Here is an 8,633-nt window from a genome sequence, read left to right on the forward strand (position 1 = left end):
AGGCACGGGCACCACTCGGCCCGGAAGGTGGGTGTGGCCCCTCAGGCTCTCCCTCTGGCCCCTGCCCACGTTCCCTCCCTTCTGGGCCTCAGGACGCCTTGGTGGCCTCGGTGGGAGTGGGAGTTCTCCTGCACCAGCCACCCCGGGACCCCCACCGAGAAGGAAGGAAGGAAGGCCCTGGGACCAGGCTTGGCCCAGAGAAGCCCCGTCGCCGCCTGAAGACCCTGCGGGGAGTGAGGGGAACGGGCCTGGGTCCGGGGAGGGGCAGTTCTCCACCCGCAGCCAGGAAGGAGGGGACCCGGAGGAGGGCAGGCCTGGACCGGGCTTGGCAGACAGGCCCCACACGGGCAGATGTGCACGCAGGCCTGGTTCAACAACAACAATAATAATAATTAATAATAGATGTCTATTTACATCCCTCTCTTTTCTCTCAGGGGACCCAAAGCGGCTGACAACGTATTGAAATCCCATAAACAACAGAGCAGATGGACAATGTAAACATAGCGGGATAAACAGATGGAGGGAAACCACTGGAGCAGGCCTTCGAGCCCGTGAGGCGCCCCGTGGAGACCCGTCTTGGGAGGAGGGCACTCTGGGAGTTGTAGGCCTCCCGCCTCCCTCCCTCCCTCCTCCGCCCACACGCCCTCCCGCGGCCTCCCTTCCCTCACATCCTGAAGCGAGCCGGGCCCCTCCGCCTCCCCCCCGGGCACCCCAGCGAGCCCCCCTCCCTCCCCCTCTCTCCCCACAGACCTCTCTCTCTCTCTCTCTCTCTCTCTCTCTCTCTCCGTTCCCTTCCATCCGCCTTCCTTCCGCCTCACAGACACAGACCAGGCCTCAGGCGAGGCGAGACGCCGCCATCTTCCTCCTCGTCTTCCTCCTTCCCCGGAGCCCGCCCCCGCCCTCTCCCATTGGCTGAGCCCGGGATGCCCCGCCCACCGGAGGAACCCCATTGGCTGCCTGCCGCTCCCCCTCCTTTGATTGACGGGCGGCAGGGCGGGGCTTCCGTGGGCCGATTGAGGCCTGTGAAGCCGCAGACTGTCCCTCCTTCCTTCCTTCCTTCCTTCCTTCCCCCCCCCCACCCAGGAGGGGCCTGGCCCGCCCTCGGCACACGGAGCCCCCGGGACTGGCTCAGCCAATGGGAAGAGAGGGGCTGGCCCCGTGGGAGTTGTAGTTCTCCCTCCCGCCAGAGAGGGCGCCCAGCCCCACCCGGGAGGCCTCTGAGCACACTCGCCCCGCCTCTCGCTCTTCCGCCACCGAGGGAGGGAGGTCCTGGGAGGTCCTGGGAGTTCAGACACAACCTCAGGCCTTTGGGACCAGGGAAAGACTAGCTCGGTCAAAGAACCTGGGCAACGCCGGGTTATGATCATTATTATTATACTCTTACAATATATTGTTATATTACACTAATATTATTTTATTATATATATATACACACACACACACACATATATATATATATATTAGGCTTGATCGATCCATGAAAAATTTGATTCTAAACTCGTTTCAAAACTAGAGGGGGCAGTTTTTCGTTTTTGTTGCTAATAACGAATTTGGCCCCCAAAATTTTTCGAAATTAACGAAAATTCGTTATTTTCGAAATTAATTCGTTAATGGCGGACGCGCATGCGCGGTGGCCCAAAAACAGCCCGAAGGGGGGGGGACTTAGGGGGCTCTCCCGCCCTCATTTTTTGAGTGATCTTCTTCAAACTTGGTACAGTGGTAGAACACATTTAACACTGATAGCTCACCAAAATGTGGAACGTTTCCCTTATCCTCTGATTTTTGGCAAATTTTCATAGCTTTTATAATAAACCTTTTTTTAATAATTGCAGTAATCTGTTCCTGGTTTGAAAGTCTTATTTCCTGTTAAATTGGGTTGTCTTTACTGTGAAAGTCATTGTTCTACTTCAGAAACTTTGTTTTTGTGGCTGAAACTTTGTTAAATTGGTGTGTGTGTGATATATATTGTGTGTGTATATATATATATATATATATATATATATATATATATATATATATAGTCCCTGCTTGTGTGTGTGTGTGTGTGTGTGTGTGTGTGTGTGTGTGTGTGTAGGTAAAGGTAAAGGTATCCCTTGACGTTAAGTTCAGTCATGTCTGACTCTGGGGGTTGGTGCTCATCTCCATTTCTAAGCCCAAGAGCCAGTGTTGTCCATAGACACCTCCAAGGTCATGTGGCCGGCATGACTACATGGAGTGCCATTACCTTCCCAGAAACACCCAGAAAATGGGAATTCCAGACAGGAAACAATCAGGGCCAGCTAATACCTCCCAACAAAGGATTCCCCCAGGTAGGAAGCAGCCAGGCTTTGAAGCTGCAAGGCTATTCAATGCTAATCAAGGTGACCAATTGCAACATTCACACTTGCCTCCCACAGACAAGAGTTCTTTCTCCCACCCTGGACCTTCCACAGATATATAAACCCCACTTGCCTAGCTTCGCACAGACGTCAAAACCTCTATGTCTGCCACAGATGTGGGTGAAACGTCAGGAGAGAATGCTTCTGGCACATGGCCATAGAGCCCGGAATACATACCACAACAGTGTGATCCCGGCCATGAAAGCTTTCGACAACACAACCACAGTATCCATTCAAGTTCATGTAGCGTGGTATGGACTGGAGACCTGTATTGGGGGGAGGGAGGGTGCGAATCTGGGCCCCTGGGAGCAGCCGAGGACGGGCCTGGCCCACACCCCCTCGCATCCCGGGCCTCTTCCTTCCTCTTCCTTTTGTTATTTAAACTATATATTGTGAAATTATGGTGTGTTTTTTTTCATGCGTGTTCTGTGTTCAAGATAGGGAGACCAAAGAGGAAAAGCAAGGGAGGGACGGAGGCCCCAACACTTCCGGCTCCCATGCGAACTCCCCCCTTGTGTGCCTTGGAGGGTGGAGCATGCGCACTGGCTCTCCCTCTATGGCTCTTTTCAGGTCGCTTGGGAACCCGAAGTGCCTCCTCCCTTTGCCTTTGTGTCCAAGAAGGAGAGAAGGACGTTGCAAGGTTTGCATTGAGGGTGTTTCTCTGGTGGGTTTGGCTTGGAAGGGGGCTCATTAAGGCCCAATTAATTAATGCACTGAGCTGAGGCGAGGCGGCGGCGGCGGCCATTTCCCCCCTCCGTCTTCCTCCTCCTCCTCGGCCTCCTTCCCCCTCGCCCCCTCCCATTGGCTGAGCCTCCCATTGGCTGAGGGGCAAAAGGAAAGGAGTTTGGGTGCTTTGCAAAAGCTTTTTTTTCTTAACGAAAAAAACGAAGAAATTAGAAAAAACGGCCTCTCGCGATTCGAAACCGCGATATCCAGACGTGTGGACAACCAAGGTTCGATATTGCTTCAAAACAATCGAAAATAACGAATCAATAACGGTAAACGGGGAAAACGAATTATTTGAGCAAGCCTAATATATATACTAGCTGTGCCCGGCCACGCGTTGCTGTGTCTGGTGGTCTGGGAAATAAAGTATTGAGGAATTGGTGGTAGTTAAGGTCAAGGGTAAACGTTTTCCCCAGACATTAAGTCCAGTCGTGTCTGACTCTGGGGGTTGGTGCTCATCTCCATTTCTAAGCTGAAGAGCCGGCGTTGTCCGTAGACTCCTCCAAGGTCATGTGGGATGAGTGCATGGAGCGGCGTTACCTTCCCGCCGGAGCAGTACCTATTGATGCACTCACATTTGCATGTTTTCGAACTTCTGGGTTGGCAGAAGCTGGAGCTAACAGTGGGGGCTCTCTCCGCTCCCCCAATTCAAACCTGTGGCCTTTCGGTCCAGAAGTTCAGCAGCTCAGCGCTTTAACACGCTGCGCCATCAGGGGATATTATTTCCTAAAGGTTGTGAATATACAATATTTCTGATTGGTTTTTTTTGTTGGTTGGAGGCAAGTATGAATGCTGCAATTAGGAAAAAGGATTAGGATGTAATGGCTTTGCAGCTTTAAAGCCTGGCTGTTTCCTCCCTGAGTGAATTTTTTGTTGGGAGGTGTTAGCTGGCCCTGATTGTTTCCTGTCTGGAATTCCCTTGTTTTCAGAGTGGTGTTGTTTGCGATATTTTATGTGCTTCTACTGTCTGTGGCCCTGAGAAAACAGAGGATTTTCCAGACTTTGATGATGGGAATACTTTGTTGGGAGGTGTTAGCTGGCCCTGATTGTTTCCTGTCTGGAATTACCTTGTTTTCAGAGTGGTGTTGTTTGTGATATTTTATGTGCTTCTAGTGTCTGTGACCCTGAGAAAACAGAGGATTTGCCAGACTTTGATGATGGGAATACTTTGTTGGTAGGTGTTAGCTGGCCCTGATTGTTTCCTGTCTGGAATTCCCTTGTTTTCAGAGTGTGGTTCTTTATTTAGTGTTGTGATTGTAGAGATTATATTGTTATGTATTATTGTACCACAGTAATTATTTCATCTTACAGTAGAATCTCAGTTATGCAACATTTGGTAATGCAATGTTCTGGATTATCCAACGTAGTCTGCGTTTTGGTGGTTAATTTGTATAATTATTCCCTAATTTGATGTTTAATTGGGTTTTCTGAATTGGTTCTTATTATCCAACATATTCAGTTATACAATGTTGTGCTGGGACGTTTATGTTGGATAAGTGAGATACTATATTATAGATATTATATACAGATTTATAATGTTGCAAGGAAGGCGTTTGCATCATCCCCGGGCATTGGAAAAGGGTAAATAAATAAGAGAAGAGGAGAAGGCGCTCTGTACCTGCTCAGGGGCCAGGCAGGATGCGTGGGGGGTGAGGTCTGCCCTTCTCCTTTGCCCCTCAATGCTGGCCCTTCCCCTCGTACCGGAGGCGGCGCTGGTGTGGTGGTGGGTTGGCAGGCCTGGTAGGCCAGGGAAGAGCGGGCTCTGGTGGAGGTGCGGGCCCGGGGCGTAGCGGCTTCATCCCCGCCTCGCGCTTCCCAGTGCCGGCCTCCATGTTCTTCGACACAGGAGGAGGAGAGGAGGAGGCCGGAGCAGCAGCGAGGAGGAGGAGGAGGAGGAGGAGAACGGGGCAGGGAAGGCGGGCGATGGGGGCGCTTGTCCGCCGCTGCAGGCCCGAGAGGAAGAAAAAGGAGTGGGAAAGGAACCTCCACACAGAGGGAGAGGGAGGATTCTCTTTCCCAGAAGTGCCTTGCACGGCAGTGACAATGTTGACGCCAAAAACCAGGAAGTACGGAGGGAGGGGGAAAGAGGCCTTTTTTGTTTCCCAGGTGAGATGTGAGGGCAGGGAAGGGTTGGCTTAGGCCCTCCGGGTGTTTTGGAGTGGAACTCCCAATTCAAGGATGGGGAGCTCAGCCTCGTGAGGCGGAGGTGTGCCTTCTCCTGCCGAGTCCCTGGCTTTGGCGGTGGAGGCGGCGCAAGAGGGTGAGGGAGGAGGGAGGGTTCTGTGTGTGCGTGCATGCGCGCAGGAAGAGTTGGGAGGATTGTGTTTGTACGCATGCGCACATCGCCTGTTGTGTTTTTTGGTGTTGTGATTGTGTTTTTTGTTTGTTTATATTGTATCTTACTGGAGGCGGGGATGATGGATTGTGTGGGTAATTTTAGAGTTTGGGGGATGTTGGGTTTTGTTGTTCTGTGCATCGCCACGATGCCAAAAGCCTTTTATATATATAGATACTATAATATAATCATATTATAATGATAAATAGTTATAATACTACAGTATATTATAGAATAATTTAACACTTACAATACATGAGAATTCCTTCCTTCCCACGGCATGAGGTCCCAGCCAAGCCCCCTCCCCTTCCATAGCCTTACATCATTATTTTACCATTTATTTATTTCTTATTTATTTACAGCATTTCTATTCGGCCCTTCTTTCTCACCCCGAAGGGGACTCGGGGCGGATCACATGGCACACTCAAAGGCAAACATTCAATGCCATAACATAGAACAGAGACAGAAACAAGACGCAGGCACGGGCTGGCCTCGAACTCATGACCTCTTGGTCAGAGTCATTTGTTGCAACTGGCTTGCTTTCCAGCCTACGCCACAGCCCAGCCTACAATGTCATATATATTTATGTCATAATAGAATTGTTATGTTTTAGTAGTATATATTATGTTATTATTATAGTGTTATAGTGGCTCGATAGCAGTACGTGTGAAAAAGATCTTGGGGTCCTTGTGGACAACAAGTTAAACATGAGCCTACAATGTGATGCGGCAGCAAAAAAAGCCAATGGGATTCTGTCCTGCATCAATAGGGGAAGAGTGTCTAGATCCAGGGAAGTCCTGCTCCCCTCTCTTCTATTCTGCCTTGGTCAGACCACACCTGGAATCCTTCTGGGCATCTTGAAGGGAGATGTTGACAAGTTGGAAAGCGTCCAGAGGACGGCGACTAAAATGATTAAGGGTCTGGAGAACAAGCCCTATGAGGAGCGGCTTAAAGAGCTGGGCATGTTTAGCCTGCAGAAGAGAAGGCTGAGAGGAGACATGATGAGAGCCATGTACAAATACGTGAAAGGAAGTCCTAGGGAAGAGGGAGGGAGATTGTTTTCTGCTGCCCTGCAGACTAGGACGCAATGGAACAATGGCTTCAAACTACAGGAAAGGAGATTCCACCTGAACATCGGGCTGTGGCACAGGCTGGAGAGCAGCTGCAATGAATCACTGCAATGAATCACTCTGACCAGGAGGTCATGAGTTCGAGGCCCGCTCGGAGCCTATGTTTGTCTTGTCTTTGTTCTATGTTAAAAGGCATTGAATGTTTGCCTTATATGTGTAATGTGATCCGCCCTGAGTCCCCTTCGGGGTGAGAAGGGCGGAATATAAATGCTGTAAATAAATAAATAAATAAATAAACATCAGGAAGATCTTCCTCACTGTGAGAGCTGTTCAGCAGTGGAACTCTCTCCCCCGGGCTGTGGTGGAGGCTCCCTCCTTCTTTGGAGGCTTTTAAGCAGAGGCTGGATGGCCATCTGTCGGGGGTGCTTTGAATGCGATTTCCTGCTTCTTGGCAGAATGGGGTTGGACTGGATGGCCCAGGAGGTCTCTTCCAACTCTGCTATTCTATGATTCAATTATATTATTAGTATGAAAAATTATTTTTATTATATTATATTGCAATATTATTTTATGATAAATATATTTGTAATGAAGTATGAATTTTTGGTTTACAGATGTTATGTTTAATTGTGTGTTTGTGTTTTAAAAGGGTAAGTATTACAGTTATTGCATCTCAGCACTCAGAGGCTGGTTGCCATAGAGAAGTAGGCGGAGCCAACTGCCGCTTTGTTGAAGAAGTGCAGAGTTTAAAAAAGGGATTCAGTCTGTGCTCTGATGAGGCACAGGGAAGATTGATCCTAAGTTGAGGGGCTCTAGGAGACTCAATTGTTCATTTTTGAGTCGGTTTAAAATAGGTTTGGTGACTTATGTAATGTTGTCTGTGTCCTGGTAAGGAACAGAGAATCTGTGATCGTATATCACAGGGTGACTGTAGTTTAAAAGTAGCAGAGGAAGAAGTTCTAACTACTTTAAGTAAAAGAAATGACACTTTAGGGAGTTTGTCTTACTTCATTCTAGTATTGTAACTGTTAATAAAAGTGCCTCTAAGTGAGAAACAATATTGTAACCACTAAGCTCTGTGCCTAAATAAACTTGTTATTGTTCCTCTAACATCTAAGCCTCTGTCGCATATATTATAAACCAAGTTGTGTTACCATCTAAAGTGAATAAGAAGAAGAAAGGGGGGAAAAAATTAAAAAGGTCTCCTCTCTCTTTGGTGGTTGCATCTTTCCAAATTGGAGGCAGCGGTGGGATAAAAAGATTCCCTCTGCCTGAAAGAACCTTAGTCGTTCCTAGTCCTTTACAAATTGATGGCAGTTGTTAATAGCTCTTTACAATATTATTATTATTATATTATATATTATGTCATTATAATATATTACTATTATTATACTATCCTATAATTATTACTATATTATAATATTATTGATGTCAAATCGGATAGGATATGATATTTATAATATTATAATATAATACAATATTATCATTATCCTATCCGATTTGATGTCGATCCACTCCTTTGGGCTTCATGCAAATCTACCCTTTGCCAAAATATACGATCCTGTGCTTTGACCAAAGTCAAATTATAATTACTATAGAATGTAATAATTATTATAATATGTTTATTATATATTATTATATTCCTTTTATTATTATTATTATTATTATTATTATTATTAATATATAATTATATTATGATAATGGCTTTCCTCTGGTCCTGGCCATCTGTGGAGTTCTTCTTCCCTCCCTCCCTCCCTGGATGGCTGTTTCGTGCCTGCAGGGGGCGCCATGGCTACCTTTCTGATGCGTTGCAGCATCTCCCACTGAAGGCCGTTCCCTTTGGAAGCTCACTTTCCTCTTCACAGCAGGAAGGAAGGAAGGCAGTTGCTGTATCTCTCTCTCGGTTCTTGCTCCTTGTCCATTGCCTTTGCAGCCTGTCTCTGTGTCGCCTGGTTTGGTCCACATCCCGGTGAGTCTTCTTTGCTCCTCGTGTGGGGAGGAGGGGAGGAGCAGAGGGACCGAGACGGGGGGAGGGTGTCCCTCTTGGCTCTCTTGGACCTCTCAGGGGCCTTCAATATTGTAGACCACGGTCTCCTTCTGGGATGCCTCATGGGAATGGGGCTT

At 47.9% G+C, this 8,633-nt stretch overlaps 1 protein-coding gene across 2 annotated transcripts in view; it reads left to right on the top strand.

Annotated features, from left to right (window-relative positions):
* Positions 1-8,633, top strand: part of LOC134294681 (loricrin-like) — a 676,447-nt gene that overhangs the window by 522,984 nt on the left and 144,830 nt on the right. The window lies entirely within an intron of this gene.

This window comes from Anolis carolinensis, unplaced genomic scaffold (genome assembly GCF_035594765.1).
Source record: "Anolis carolinensis isolate JA03-04 unplaced genomic scaffold, rAnoCar3.1.pri scaffold_18, whole genome shotgun sequence".
In the NCBI taxonomy this organism is placed as follows: Eukaryota; Metazoa; Chordata; class Lepidosauria; order Squamata; family Dactyloidae; genus Anolis; species Anolis carolinensis.